Raw genomic sequence first — 17210 nt, 5'->3', positions numbered from 1 at the left:
TCTAGCAATAGACAATAATATGCAGTTGAAAGTTATGAAAAAAGAAAAAGTTTTCTTAGCAATGCCGTTAACGCACTTCATAGCACAGTATTTACACTAAACAACAGATACTAAAAAGTCCAGAAATCGTACAAGAAAATTCAAGTGTAGTGTACAGCAAATCAGAGTTTCAACTCATCAAGTAATCCAGGCCATAGGCAAAATCCCTCCCAATTCTAGGTTCAAATTTCCCCTTCTAAACAGTCATATCAGTATCTAAATCACATAACGTCCTAGAATCGTACAATGGTATGACTAAGTAAGGCTCAGTACGCCAAAGTAATAGTTTTGTGGCGCAAAGAATGAGACTAAAACAGACGCGTATGTTGAAAACCAGTAAGTCTAGAACGGGTCACATTACTGGAAAGGTCGGGCCTCAATTTGGAGACCAAGCTGTGAGCAACCGAATTATGTGCTTGATGAATCTGAGGAAGAAAGCTATGAGAGCTGTTCAGATATCGTGGGAAAAATTACAACACTCAGTCATCCAAAATACTGAGGTTTGCAAAACAGTGTAATAGTATCACTTTGACACTAGTAACCATCAAAAACTGGGAAAAATAATCGTACTTTGAAGAAAATGATTTTAACTCACTGATTTGTGATTATTTGAATCAGTGAATCACAGGTCGAATTTTGTTCGTAGTTATTGAAGGCATTATTTGAAAACTGTAGAATTGGATGGGTAGATATTTGTGTATTTTTGCATGTGCACTACTGTTTGCGTAATGTGTAGGGTAGTTGGGAGTAAATGAACGCGTGGGGCATGGGTACGCATCACGTTTTCAGGTCCGTAAAACAGCTAGAGAAAATGAGGTAAGTCACTTCCGCGTGATGGCTGGGTGTTGTGTGATGTCCTTAGGTTAGTTAGGTTTAAGTAGTTCTAAGTTCTAGGGGACTTATGACCACAGCAGTTGAGTCCCATAGTGCTCAGAGCCATTTTTTTAAGTCACTTCCGTACGTTTTCGATATAAAACTTGTATAGTTCTGATTAAGTGTTACGTGAACCTAAATCTATTTAACATGTAGGTAAACTCGGTGCCGATACCCTCCTTAATCTCCACGACTTTAGTTGTGTGTGGTATCTGTAGACTGCCGAAAAAAATAGTGTAATGAGGTAAAAGTAGGTAAGTCTAATGGTGTAGAAATTCACAGGTCGTATTTTTACCACATCAAGAAAGTAGTCGCGGACTTTTGCCCCGTAATCTGAACATTGATTTGTCCAGTCATTTCTAGCGTAGTCAAGCATTTTTTCTTGATGTTTATTTACCTTAGATGCCTTATTATTCACCTTAGAGAACTAAAGTTGATTTTTCATTTCTGTAGTTTTTCTTTCGTTGGCTAGTGGTTTCTTTCTTTTCCAAACGTCAAACATACCGATCTCTCAAACGCACTTTGATTATAATTACGTCTTCAATAGTGGCCTTTTTATTTCCGGAAACCGACATTGGGCATCAACTAGATAGCCATTAACAGAGCCGCTCTCAAACTCTTTCTTTTCTGAAAACGGGAGCTCAATACAGCAGACATCCAAGGCTACAAGGCTACAGCGCTTCCAGAGGCAGCCTTAAGAAAACGTCTTAAAGCAGGGCAACGTAGTGACCACCTCGTTCGTTTCGTAAAAATCTTTTTTATTGGAGGAATAACGAGCAGTAGCGCAACGCTGCATTCCCCTTGATAAACGTTTTCCCAGCCTTACTATCCGATTATTACAACATTTACTTTATGAATTCACCAAAACCAAAGACTTCCTAGTTTGTTTTCCCATGTATTTGTTTGCAACACTTTTTTATTTCATTATGTTGCGGGTAGAAGCTAGCACAGCTTACTCTTGTTTATTCTTACTCCACAGCATGAGATAAGATTATAAAAAGTTACTTTTTAGAAAAACTTTTATTATTCTTCTACACTCCTGGAAATTGAAATAAGAACAGCGTGAATTCATTGTCCCAGGAAGGGGAAACTTTATTGACACATTCCTGGGGTCAGATACATCACATGATCACACTGACAGAACCACAGGCACATAGACACAGGCAACAGAGCATGCACAATGTCGGCACTAGTACAGTGTATATCCACCTTTCGCAGCAATGCAGGCTGCTATTCTCCCATGGAGACGATCGTAGAGATGCTGGATGTAGTTCTGTGGAACGGCTTGCCATGCCATTTCCACCTGGCTCCTCAGTTGGACCAGCGTTCGTGCTGGACGTGCAGACCGCGTGAGACGACGCTTCATCCAGTCCCAAACACGCTCAATGGGGGCAGATCCGGAGATCTTGCTGGCCAGGGTAGTTGACTTACACCTTCTAGAGCACGTTGGGTGGCACGGACGTGCATTGTCCTGTTGGAACAGCAAGTTCCCTTGCCGGTCTAGGAATGGTAGAACGATGGGTTCGATGACGGTTTGGATGTACCGTGCACTATTCAGTGTCCCCTCGACGATCACCAGTGGTGTACGGCCAGTGTATAAGATCGCTCCCCACACCATGATGCCGGGTGTTGGCCCTGTGTGCCTCGGTCGTATGCAGTCCTGATTGTGGCGCTCACATGCACGGCGCCAAACACGCATACGACCATCATTGGCTCCAAGGCAGAAGCGACTCTCATCGCTGAAGACGACACGTCTCCATTCGTCCCTCCATTCACGCCTGTCGCGACACCACTGGAGGCGGGCTGCACGATGTTGGGGCGTGAGCGGAAGACGGCCTAACGGTGTGCGGGACCGTAGCCCAGCTTCATGGAGACGGTTGCGAATGGTCCTCGCCGATACCCCAGGAGCAACAGTGTCCCTAATTTGCTGGGAAGTGGCGGTGCGGTCCCCTACGGCACTGCGTAGGATCCTACGGTCTTGGCGTGCATCCGTGCGTCGCTGCGGTCCGGTCCCAGGTCGACGGGCACGTGCACCTTCCGCCGACCACTGGCGACAACATCGATGTACTGTGGAGACCTCACGCCCCACGTCTTGAGCAATTCGGCGGTACGTCCACCCGGCCTCCCGAATGCCCACTATACGCCCTCGCTCAAAGTCCGTCAACTGCACATACGGTTCACGTCCACGCTGTCGCGGCATGCTACCAGTGTTAAAGACTGCGATGGAGCTCCGTATGCCACGGCAAACTGGCTGACACTGACGGCGGCGGTGCACAAATGCTGCGCAGCTAGCGCCATTCGACGGCCAACACCGCGGTTCCTGGTGTGTCCGCTGTGCCGTGCGTGTGATCATTGCTTGTACAGCCCTCTCGCAGTGTCCGGAGCAAGTATGGTGGGTCTGACACACCGGTGTCAATGTGTTCTTTTTTCCATTTCCAGGAGTGTATTTAGACGACAATGAGACATCTACATAATATTATCTGACAACTAGTTGTTTCATGACGAATTTATATAAATTTGCTACAAGATTTTTAAAAGTATTTAGTAAAACCAAAAATGTGTACTTTCTCCTCAGCTACCCTAATGGTAATCTTTCCTGTTGACAACAGTTACTAGTGACAAATAAATACCACCTTTCTCTGTTCCTTTACTTGAATGAAATACGAGAAGAGAGGGAACAAATGGTTCAGACACACCACGAAAACAAATTTCTGAAGAAATTTTGTCCTCGCGTGGAAGACAGTGTGAAGTATTAGGCGTCTTTTTCTGGAAACTGTTACCCAGAAGTATGATGTCACAGTCGATGTTTCCCGCCAACAAGGCAAATGACTGACGTAGCTGTTGAAGAAAAAAGACGGACGATCCTGTAACAAGTGTGGCGGCAATACGATAGCGCTCGCCCACACTCAGCAGGCATAACAAAAACAGCAATCCAAGAGAGCGTTTGAGGAGTTCTGCTGCATATCAGAGTTCTCTGTTTCACTGTGTTTATAGGACAGTGCCTATTGAAACTTCTTTGCAAATGAAAACACGTAGATTTATTCATGAGATGATTGTCTCTTCGGTGACAGTCATTACTTGGCATGACACTAAGTATATTGAATGTACCAGAGTATAGGTTGCCAGTTAATTAGCTCCGAACCACGCCATAGCAATAATGACAGAGCGAGAAGATGCCATTCCCCCCCCCCCCCATCCTCCACCCTATCCCTAATTACATTATAGGTAGTGCTGCCCCGCCGCCCTCCTCATCGCCGCTAACACCACCAAGGATGAGGAGATGAGAGATTTAACGTCCCTTCTACATCGATGTCATTAGAGACAGAGCACAAGCTCGGGTTAGGGACGGAAGAGGAAGGGAATCGGCCCTGTCCTTGCAAAGGAACCGTCATTTGCCTCAAGTGTTTAAGGGAAATCACGGAAAACTTAAATCTTGATAGCCGGGCACGTATCTGAACCTTCTTCCTCCCAAATGCGACTCCAGTGCGCTAACCACCACGCTACCTAGCTCGGTACCACCACAACCAACGGCCACTCAGATTTTACATTTTCTGGTATTTCTCTAATTTGCTTCAGCGGATGCCGAGTAAACAGAGACACCAGCGATACTGATAGAGAAAAGTTGACAGCAGTCGTGCATCCGAAAGAAGGACAATGTGTGAAGTCTATAATAATTTTCACAGTCAGATACTGGCGAGAGATTTATTTGAAAATCTTAGAAAGTTCTGAAAATACGTTAAGTCAATGAAAGCGTTCAAACTTTCCATCCAATATCTCATAGATCTGTCTGCTGTACAAACTGTGAACAGCTGACAGCAAGCAGAAATTAAAATCAGGGTTCATAAATTTATTCGCACAAGACAGTGCTACAGTGCCAACGCTTGTTAACAACACGGGCTAACAAATGAGAAGTATTGATATTAGTACCCCGAGTATTCAGGAACAAAACTACTCAGAGAGGACAAGGCACCAGGACCTCGCGGCGTTCCATTTAGATTTTACATAGAATACTGCGTAGAATTAGCACGATTCCTACATAATTATTGAGAATCGCTAGAGGAGCCAATAGTCACGTGCGACTGGAAAAGCTCGCAGGTTTCTGCCGTTTACATGAAGGATAAGGGTTTCTATTCACAGAACTGCAGACCATTATCTCTTGGGCAACTTAAGCTGGTATTCTCGGAAGAAAGCGTAATTCTCGAGAATCTCTAATGGGTAAATTTGGAGAATTTATATTCGAAGAAGACAGTTACGCTGCCACCGAAGAATATCTAGCGTAATTATCATGACAAGTTCCATGCGGCTTTTCGCGGATGATGCTGTAGTATACAGAGAAGTTACAGCATTAGAAAATTGTAGCGAAATGCAGGAAGATCTGCAGCGGATAGGCACTTGGTGCAGGGAGTGGCAACTGACCCTTATCATAGACAAATGTAATGTATTGCGAATACATAGAAAGAAGGATCCTTTATTGTATGATTATATGATAGCGGAACAAACACTGGTAGCAGTTACTTCTGTAAAATATCTGGGAGTATGCGTGCGCAACGATTTGAAGTGGAATGATCATATAAAATTAATTGTTGGTAAGGCGGGTACCAGGTTGAGATTCATTGGGAGAGTGCTTAGAAAATGTAGTCCATCAACAAAGGAGGTGGCTTACAAAACACTCGTTCGACCTATACTTGAGTATTGCTCATCAGTGTGGGATCCGTACCAGATCAGTCTGACGGAGGAGATAGAGAAGATCCAAAGAAGAGCGGCGCGTTTCGTCACAGGGTTATTTGGTAACCGTGAAAGCGTTACGGAGATGTTTAATAAACTCAAGTGGCAGACTCTGCAAGAGAGGCGCTCTGCATCGCGGTGTAGCTTGCTCGCCAGGTTTCGAGAGGGTACGTTTCTGGATGAGGTATCGAATATATTGCTTCCCCCTACTTATACCTCCCGAGGAGATCACGAATGTAAAATTAGAGAGATTAGAGCGCGCACGGAGGCTTTCAGACAGTCGTTCTTCCCGCGAACCATACGCGACTGGAACAGGAAAGGGAGGTAATGACAGTGGCACGTAAAGTGCCCTCCGCCACACACCGTAGCATACATATTCTTGTATGGACAGAAAATCAGTGATATTCATGCACTGTACAATGGCTTAACATATTTTATGTAACAATTTCACCAAAAGCGTAGGCCAGAAAGACAGCATCAAATACAGGAATTCGAGTATAGGAACCAGGCTACGCAGTTGCATATTTTCTGTGCTACAAGAACGTAATTCAAATCTGACATATGGACGTCTTTATTCAAAATGAAATGAAATTAACAGAAAATGTATACCCAAACGAAATGTTTGGACTTATCAGTGCTGCGCGGAGTGGCCGCGCGGTTTGAGGCTCCATGTCAGAGATTGCAAGGCCCCTCCCGCCGGAGATTCGAGTCCTCCCTCAGGCAGGGGTGTGCGTGTTGTTCTTACCACTAATTACCTTAAGTAGTGTGTAAGCCTAGGGACCGATGACCTCAGCAGTTTGGTCCCTTAGGAATTCACTCACCCACCCACACACACACACACACACACACACACACACACACACAAACTTATCAGTGGTCACGATAAGAACAAGAGAAAAACCATCACATGCACGTGTATCGTTCTTAGCTGAAGTCCCATACGGCACTACTTTAGAAATGTAAATAATCACATGATTCATCGTTCAGTATGTCCTAAAAAGGTCAAAGAAACTGAAAAATAAGTATGATCTTATATATGTACGAGGCTCATTCAATAATTAAAGAGACAAATTGGTCTGGGGAAAAAACTGTTAGTAAGACAAGTTTGGTACTTTTATGCCTTTAAGCATATGCACTAGGATGAGCCCTGATCACCTGATGTATAAACATTGTTTTGTTCATAACCTCAAAAATACATTTCAAGATGGTGAGTCCGCTTGAAACGTCCACATTAGTTGAGCAACGTTCTGTTATTCGTTTTTTTTACTTGCTGAAGGCGAGAAACCAGTGAATATATACTGTACAATGCCGAAAGTTTATGGTGAAGGTTGTATGAATCGTGCAAATTTTTACAAGTGGGTAGAGCAGTTCAAAAATGGTCGCGACTCAGTGACTGACAAACACCGTTCTGGCCGAACAGTTGCAGTTTCAACTCCCTCACTTGAAAGTCGAACTGATAATATTACTCGTGTCGACCGTCATGTGACTGTGGAAATGATAATTGATAAGGTTCAAGTTAGTACTGGTACAGTTCATAACATTATCTGTAACAAGCTGAAGTACCGCAAAACATGCGGAAGATGGGTCCCGAAGGACTTGACGCAGCTACACAAGGAAACAAGGTTGAGAGGGTGCTCAAAGCTGAGGGAACGTTATGAAAAAGAAAGTGAGCGCTTCATCAACAAAACTTTAACTTTTGGTGAAACTGGGGATCACTGTTATGAACCAAAATCAAAAAAACAAAGCATCGAGTGGAAGCACACCAACTCACCCGTCAAGAAAAAATTCAAAACCCAGGCATCAGCATGAAAAGTCATTGTGAAGTTCTAGTTTTTTTGCGATTATCTCGAAGAGAAGCATGGAATGAACAGCCAATACTACTCGGATTTGATTTTAAAGAAGGTGAAGCCAGCCATGAAAGAGAGACGTCGTGGATCTCAGAGGAGAGGTGTGATTCTCCAGCAAGACAATGTACGTCCTCGTATTGCTCAACTAACCCGTGAAACCATCGACAAAATGGGCTGGGAGGTATTGCCTCATCCCCCTTGCAGTCCTGATTTAGCACCTTGTGATTTCCATTTGTTTGGTACACTGAAGGGGGCATTACGTGGGAAGAGGTTCCAGGGCAACGAGGACGTGAAAAAGTTTGTAGGAAAACCAAACACCCACCACAACGGGACCACGGAATGATTCCATTCAAAAGAAATCAACACGCGCGTTGAGACATTTGTGCCCTCGGAGACGAGACGATTAGTTCCTGTTTCGTAGCACGCGGCAGGCCGCTGACGAAACCACAACTGAATCCACTCTTGCACTTCATGGTCCGACTGAAACTGACGTCCAAGCCTGTCCTTCTTCCTGTCGCCAAATATGTCAAAAGCACGCGGTGAAAGATCCAGGCTGCACAGAAGATGTTGCAGTGCTTCCCAAGCAAATCACTGCAGCGTAGCCTTCGACCGATTGGCAGTTCGCGGCGGGCGTTATTGTACAACATACCGGAACTCCGGAATTTGTGTGGACGGTTTCGGCTATCTTTGGCAGAAGAGCTATGGAATGTTTCCATTGTTGGATTTGCCGTTTGCTCTCAGGCTTTCGTAATGCCGCCGCGCGGAGTGGCCGCGTGGTTTGAGGCGCCATGTCAGGGATTGAGCGGCCCCTTCCGCCGGAGGTTCGATCCTCCCTCGGGCATGGCTTTGTGTGTTGTTCTTAGCATAAGTTAGTTTAACTAGATTGTAAGTCTAGGGACCGACGACCTCAGCAGTTTCATCTCTTTGAACATTTTTGTATTAACGTCCTCCCCACACTGCCAACTGGAAGAAGGGTGTGCTTCAGCGATTCGGTTGGGAAACGTTTCAGCTTCCTCCGTGCAGCCCGGATCTTGCTCCGTGTGATTTTCGCAGCTTTGGCGACCTGAAGAAAGACGTGCTTCGATGTCGGTTTCAGTCGGAATAGGAAGTGCGAGAGTGGGAGGGGTTGTGGATTCGTGAGGCGTGTCGAGATAGACCGTGCAGTTCAGATAACACCGTGTCCCGGATGGATTAGTGGTTACTGCACCTGCATAGTAAGCACGACACCTTGGGTTCGAATCCCGGTCGGGAACACATTTTCACTCGACGTCGCTGATTCCGCGAAATGTCCCAGTGTAGCTGACAACAGTGATCCTATCCTTTACTTTCTTCCCCTCTCCACCTTCAATTTACATAAAACCACGTTGCTTACAGACTTTAGCGTAAAGTGAGATGTCTGTTACAATTGTTCAGGCTCACGTTCATTCAATTACTTTTTTTATGCCCATTGTGAATCGTTGCGCAAAGTAACCGTTCACTGCCTAGGTAGTATTCTACGACATTAGCAGCCATATTGCGTTACTAGTTCATGGGATTAAACATTGCATGTAAAAGGGTATTCCGTTTAATTCAAGGGATACTCGGACTTAGTTCCATAGGTAATCAGTGTTTAAAACTGGCAGACCACTTACACTCTCCGAACATCATCCCTTATAATTTGGCTATATCTGTTCTAAAAAACCTTAAGGGAAAAGTGAGGGGAGTAACTTTAGCTGGCAACCGCACAGTGTCAGAATTAATCATTCGTTCTAAATGGTTCAAATGGCTCTGAGCACTATGGGACCCAACATCTGAGGTCATCAGTCCCATAGAACTTAGAACTACTTAAACCTAACTAACCTAAGGACATCACACACATCCATGCCCAAGGCAGGATTCGAACCTGCGACCGTAGCGGTCACGCGGTTCTAAACTGAAGCGCCTAGAGCCGCACGGCCACACCGGCCGGCCATTCGTTCTACAGAGGAGTGTGGCCTGTCTCGAAGCTCTTTGACAGGCCAAGGCTGTGTGAAAAGAGCGAAGTCAATTACGTAACCTTGTCTTCTGCCAGTAATGTGCTTACCATCTGCTCTGTCCAGGCGCAACTCATGACCTGCACTCACACGTTCACGTCTACCAGTATCTCTCTCCAATTTTCCAGAAACTCTCCTCCATAACTTGCTAGATTACCACTCCTGGAAAAAAAAGCAGAATGCGAAGAAATTGCTTAGCAACAGCATGCGGGGCTGTTTCCAGAATAAATGTGTCACTCTGCAGTGGAGTGTGCACTGATTCGAAACGTCCTGGCATATTAAAGCTACAAGACGGTGAACATTGGAGTTGAGCAAGTTGATGAAGCAAATAAAAGAGTGCTTACCTTTGTTCACCTTTGCATCTCGAGTCGTAGTGTAAGCGAGTCGTAATGTAAGCGTTTCTAGTCGACTCGCTTTATGCCACTTGCGTCTTGAGTACGGGTAAAATTATTTTAGTTTACAGAATTAGAAGAAAGTCTTGAGAAGTAAAGAATGTGCGGTTTATTTAAATCTATTTCAGTGAAACAAACTTTATAAAAAATTATCATATTACATTGCTTGGTATTAACCAGTAAATCCCCTCCTCAGATTCTTTAAAGAATCGAACTCCTGTGTAAAAATTAGTTATCTTCTGAAGTATGTCCAATGATATAATTTTCCAGGTGCATTCAGTGGCATATGTGGATATCGTCTGCAAAATATGTTGCCAATGGAGTTAGCAGTAAATAAGTAACCAATTAAAACGTCATACCTGATGATGCAGTTTTACTGTATAAACGGCGAAAAATGTGCAAACCGACAAACTTTTTCCCTTTCATTATTTTGTGTCTGTGTGTATAAGTGATTTTTTTGGGGGGGGGGGGGGCGCGGGGGAAGGGGGGGGAGGGGGGAGGCGACGAGAGGTGAGGATGTCAAAAGGAAAAAGTTTCGTAAATGTTTTGAAATTATGTATCAAATTTCTTGGAAGTAGCTAATTCCTCTCATTCTCAAATACTGGATGAGTACGACCGAGCGAGGTGGCGCAGTGGTAACACACTGGACTCCCATTCGGGAGGACGACGGTTCAATCCCGTCTCCAGCCATACTGATTTAGGTTTTCCGTGATTTCCCTAAATCGTTTCAGGCAAATGCCGGGATGGTTCCTTTGACAGGCCACGGCCGATTTCCTTCCCCATCCTTCCCTAACCCGAGCTTGCGCTCCGTCTCTAATGACCTCGTTGTCGACGGGACGTTAAAAAACACTAACCTAACCTGGATGAGTACATCCTGGACAACTTACACGCCTTGAGTTACCCTGCTTCAAGACCTGTACACAGATATCAACAGTATTACTTAGCTTATTGTGTCAGATCTTTAACGTAAGATCAGAGCTCTTAATTAGTAGGTTATGAGAGCAATTTAAATTTTTATACTTGGCTAGTAACTATATGAAATACTGAAAATCAAATTTGTGTTGCTCCTGGAAGGCGTTAGATAGGGCACCTGCAACTGGAGCTGTACCCCTCGTCAAACGTTTAGTAGTAGACACACATCAACAAAAGTTTTGCATCACCTTTTGCTTCGAAATTCGTGACACAGAAAAGAAAATTTACTTCTGAGGCATGCGTATATATTCATGTGCTCTATGTACAGATCACCAAATAATTCCGTGTAAATCTCGAAGAGTACATGTTCGTTATCGACGTCCAAAAAAACAGCTTGTTTCAATCGATTCCGCCAATGTTCGTTCGATTGGGTTCATATCCAGGGAATAGGCAGACCACTCCATTCTGGTAGTAAGGATTGAACCTGAGGCAAAGGCTGAGCTGTCCCGTGCGCTATCATCCACATTATGAGAACAACTGACAGTAATTGGCCGGCCGGAGTGGCCGAGCGGTTAAAGGCGCTACAGTCTGGAACCGCACGACCGCTACGGTCGCAGGTTCGAATCCTGCCTCGGGCTTGGATGTGTGTGATGTCCTTAGGTTAGTTAGGTTTAAGTAGTTCTAAGTTCTAGGGGACTTATGACCACAGCAGTTGAGTCCCATAGTGCTCAGAGCCATTTGAACCATTTGACAGTAATTGTATCTGGTGGGCCGCTTGAATTGAGCGTGCAACGGCCTTCAATGTCAATTAACTCGGAAACGCTGCAACGTATCGAATTTATTTTAACAATTATTTCCCAGCACAACCTACACTGCAATACCCTCACAAGCTTTTGAAACTGTTTGTTTGTGTGGCCATCCTCCGCAGCAAGCATAAAATAAAACTGCCTTTTCCTGCTGCTAGTTATTTTATTTATCCCATAGGCGTTTCCCTTCTCCTGTTCTAAGGCATCATCAGTGGGATGTATAACGATACAGTTTTGTTAGTTATAGATTATCAAACAGTTCACTTCGCGATTTTTTGTAAAAAAATGTAATTACTTACGATTTGCTGATCTGCGTTTCCTCACATCTGGTCTGGAGGTCACACTACCACTCTTATCACTGTCATATAATCACATCTTTGTGTTCTCGCCTTCCACACACTGTTCACCATGTTTTCCACTATTTTTTGTGGTGGAAAAAAAAAACGTCGGCTCTATTCCCCCCCCCCCCCTCTCTCTCTCTCATACACTCACACACGGTATAAACATCATAAATAGAAATTAGTAACGAACACATTCTTCGTTAGGTTGGCAACAAACAGGTAAACCTACGAAAGAAGATGAAACACGTAATGGAGTCGCAATATTTACGCTGTGAAAAGCTGTGTACGACAAAATAGTTGTATTGAGTGACAAAAGAACAATACATCTACATCTACATCTACATCCACATTTATACTCCGCAAGCCACCCAACGGTGTGTAGCGGAGGGCACTTTACGTGCCACGGTCATTACCTCCCTTTTCTGTTCCAGTCGCGTATGGTTCGCGGGAAGAACGACTGTCTGAAAGCCTCCGTACGCGCTCGAATCTCTCTAATTTTACATTCGTGATCTCCTCGGGAGGTATAAGTAGGGGGAAGCAATATATTCGATACCTCATCCAGAAACGCACCCTCTCGAAACTTGGCGAGCAAGCTACACCGCGATGCAGAGCGCCTCTCTTGCAGAGTCTGCCACTTGAGTTTGCTAAACATCACCGCTATCACGGTTACCAAATAACCCTGTGACGAAACGCGCCGCTCTTCTTTGGATCTTCTCTATCTCCTCCGTCAACCCGATCTGGTACGGATCCCACACTGACGAACAATACTCAAGTATAGGTCGAACGAGCGTTTTGTAAGCCACCTCCTTTGTTGATGGACTACATTTTCTAAGGACTCTCCCAATGAATCTCAACCTGGCACCCGCCTTACCAACAATTAATTTTATATGATCATTCCACTTCAAATCGTTCCGCACGCATACTCCCAGATATTTTACAGAAGTAACTGCTACCAGTGTTTGTTCCGCTATCACATAATCATACAATAAAGGATACTTCTTTCTATGTATTCGCAATATATTACATTTGTCTACCGAGCGGGGTGGCGCAGTGGTTAGACACTGGACTCGCATTCGGGAGGACGACGGTTCAATCCCGCGTCCGGCCATCCTGATTTAGGTTTTCCGTGATTTCCCTAAATCACTCCAGGCAAATGCCAGGATGGTTCCTCTGAAAGGGCACGGCCGACTTCCTTCCCAATCCCTCCCTAATCCAATGAGACCGATGACCACGCTGTCTGGTCTTCTTCCCCAAACCAACCAACCAACCAACATTTGTCTATGTTAAGGGTCAGTTGCCACTCCCTGCACCAAGTGCCTATCCGCTGCAGATCTTCCTGCATTTAGCTACAATTTTCTAATGCTGCAACTTCTCTGTATACTACAGCATCATCCGCGAAAAGCCGCACGGAAATTCCGACACTATCTACTAGGTCATAATAGTCCACCACAAAAAAGCCGCGCGGGATTGGCCGAGCGGTCAGCCGGCATGGTAGCTCAGCGTGTTCGGTCAGAGGGTTAACTGCCATCTGTAATAAAAAAAACTGAGTTAATCGATCAACAACGAACTTGAACGGATGTGTGTAAGGCGCTGCAGTCATGGGCTGTGCGGCTGATCCCGGCGGAGGTTCGAGTCCTCCCTCGGGCATGGGTGTGTGCGTTTGTCCTTAGGATAATTTAGGTTAAGTAGTGTGTAAGCTTAGGGACTGATGACCTTAGCAGTTAAGTCCCATAAGATTTCACTCACATTTGAACATTCTTTGAACAACAACAGAAAATAGAGAGAAACATGGTGAACATTGTGTGGAAGGCGAGAACACAAAGATGTGATTATATGGCAGTGATAAAAGTGGTAGTGCGACCTCCAGATCAGATGTGAGGAAACGCAGATCAGCATATCATAAGTAATTGCCTTTTTTTACAAAAAAATCACGAAGTGAACTGTTTGATAATAATCTATAACTAACAAAACTGTATCGTTATAGATTCCACTGATGATGCCTTAGAACAGGAGAAGGCGAAACGCATATGGGATAAATAAAGTAATTAGCAGCAGGAAAAGGCAGTTTTATTTACAAAATAAGTATTTTCAAACTGTTTCTGACCATGCAGAAATAAAGTAGAAAACGCGCCATCGTGGGCAGCTGCATCAAAGTAGGCCACAAGAGTAAGGTTTGCCAACGACACTAATTATGTTGGAGATAGCAAAGGATTTGCAAGATTAATTAAATGCAATGTCTTGAGAAGAGATTACAAGATAAACAAAGGTAAACGAGAGCAGTGGAAGAGAGTAGTAGAAGTAAGTCACGTATTGCTGAGGAAATTACGAGTCCGTGCTAAAAAGTACTGCCGCTGAATTTTTTTATTCTGTTCTCAATATCGGTTGAGGTTTGACATGTCATGCATGTTACTCGGTCGACTTTTCCGCTTCTCTGACACAAGTTGCAACCCTATGCCGCTAGAGGTTCAAAAATGGTTCAAATGGCTCTGAGCACTATGGGACATAACATCTATGGTCATCAGTCCCCTAGAACTTAGAACTACTTAAACCTAACTAACCGAAGGACATCACACAACACCCAGTCATCACGAGGCAGAGAAGCCGCTAGAGGTCTCCGAACTATAGCTTGTAGCATGGCGGTGTGTAACGTAATTACGTAGGAGCGTAAGAAACGGCGAGCGGTAATCCAGTTTCGAATTCCAAGAGTTCATCCACCCATGGAGCATAACAGTGCCAGACCACACAAGAGCGGTGCGAGATCTGCTAAAATCCGACGCCTAGTGTTCAGTGTTATCAGTCTTCACAGAGTCCCTACTAGACCACATCCGATTTTCATCTGTTTCCAAAACTTAAAGAACACCTCCGAGTACTTCGATAGTGATGAAGCGGTGAAAGTAGATACGAGTTTGTGGCTCCGCCAACTAAGTCGAACATTCTACAGTGACGGTATCAACTAACTGCTTTCTCGCTGGGAGAAATGTGTTCGTCAATAGGGAGACTATGGTGAGAAATAAGCATGTAGAGTTGAAGAATAAAGATGTAGAATGTTAACAGAGTTTGTTTTATTGATAAGCTTTACGAGATTCTACATACAAATTTCGGAGGCATTACTTTCCAGCACATTCTCGTAGATTAAGAAGTGACACGCTGAAGTAGACGAGTTTGGTGTTTGGGCGGACAATGACACAAGTAAACACAATATAAACTCAGGACTGACAGTAGTAAGAAAAATAGAATTATTTTAACATCGAATATAAATTTAAGTGTTAGGAATCCTTTTCTGAAAGTATTTTTTAGAGCCTTACATGAAAGTGAGAGATGGAAGATTAATATTACAGACAAGAACAGAGTAGAAGATTTTAAACGTGGTGTTACATAACAATGCTGAAGAATAGGTGGGACGTTAGAGTAACTAATGTAGAAGCGACGAATGTAATTGGGTTAAAAAGAGTTCTATGGTGTCACTTGATTAAATGAAAGAAACATTAACAGGCAACAGGAAAGTTAATTTGGTAATAGAGGGAATTTTGCGCGAAGCAGTTCTAGAGTGCACTAGCTACGCAAACATGAGAAGACTTGTGTCAGGTAGACTAGCACGGAGAGCTGTGTCAAGCCAGTCTTCGGACTGATCACTGCAATGACACATCTAGCTACATGTTCCCACAGTTTTTACAGTACCATTCATGAAGTGTGTGAGTTGGTTTTCAAATGATTGGTATTTGCATAACCCATTCTGGTTGCCATGGAGGACGTCATTTTGTTCCAGCATGGCAAGGAGAGAGGCAAATGATTAGAGAAATACATTAGCCGTTGTTAGAGGTGAAAACCAGCCCTGTCAACAAAGTCATTCTACTCTTCTTTCCGCGATCTTTTTCTTCTCGAAGGCAGCTCTCTGGTCAAGAGACCCATGGTTAGTTGTGGTCAAGGATACAGTTATCTCATTTGCCAATTTGTTAGGTTTTATCAACATCAGATGATTTTCATTGTTACTGGCACAATATTTGCACCGCTCGTCCTTACAGTGGCACTCAAATATTGGCAAATGTTTCTCCGTTGCCCTTTAAGGGGCTCCGGAAAGGCTCAAAATCATGAAAAGTTCATTTTTTACTTTTTTGCGTTTTCTGAATCTGCAGACTATTACCTTTTAATAGATATATAATTTATTCAATTCCGAAGACTACAACTATTTTTAAATTTTTTTTTGAAATGTGTTCTACATGGGCGTGACCCACTGTGGCGCTGTTAAACTGCTGTCAAGTGGTGTTATTATTAACGTCCGTGTTCATCAGGTACATTTTAGTGATGTGAGATAAAGTATGTGTTGTGGCTAACCTGTGATGGTTCAATATATATCGCTGGTGTGATTGTCGATTGTTTCATGTTTATTTACTCTGTCGTTATCTCGAAAATATTCGTTATTAATTTTGTTTCTTGAGTCTCTGTTTTGTTGAAGTATAATAATGAGTAAAAGTAAAGTTATTAGAAATCCTCTGAAGGCTTTTAAGAGAAGGAGAAATGTTGGAAAGCCAAAGGTATGTGTTGTTACTGTAAACAATAAAGACGATAACCAAGTGAGTGAACCTAACCTCTCAAGCACACCTGCCCATAGCAGTCAAAGTGGGAAAGAAAATACTTCACAGAAGAAGCTTGGTTCAATGAGTGAAAACTATGAATGTTTTATGGGCGAATCGGATGTGCGTGAAATATTTGATATGTCGGTTCTCAAAGGAATTTTTTCAAACTGTGTAAGATGTATTCATTGTAGTGAAGTTGGTCTGGAACTCTCCATAATAAAGCACGTAGGACTTGCTAGTGAAATACAACTGAAATGTGATAAGTGTTCATACATGACCACCTTTTGGAACAGTGTTGCAGTAACTGCAACTGAAGAAAATGGTAGCAAAATCTACGAACACAACAACGAGCGATGCTTGCTTTAGACAAGGAACGCCTTCGGGCTGCAGACAGGGCTGTAAAGAGTCTAGAAATACAAGCAAGAGTAAACAGGAGGAGGAACAAGAGGAAGCTGGAGGAGGAGTTTGCAGAGGATGAAGATAATCCATCCTATGGACCTGGAATGCACTAAAAAGTTAATCCAATCTTTGTCGCTCGATTCCCAAAACTTTTATTTTCTCATACTAATTACATGTTTTCTAAGGATCTTCCAAACATATTTGTTTCAAACTTTCAGTAAATGTTACACAGTACCTTCTGCATAATTTAACACAGCCTTTTTCCAAAAAAGTGTATATTTTTGAATATA

Source organism: Schistocerca americana, chromosome 4 (assembly GCF_021461395.2).
Source record: "Schistocerca americana isolate TAMUIC-IGC-003095 chromosome 4, iqSchAmer2.1, whole genome shotgun sequence".
Lineage (NCBI taxonomy): Eukaryota > Metazoa > Arthropoda > Insecta > Orthoptera > Acrididae > Schistocerca > Schistocerca americana.
This window is presented reverse-complemented; position numbering follows the sequence as displayed.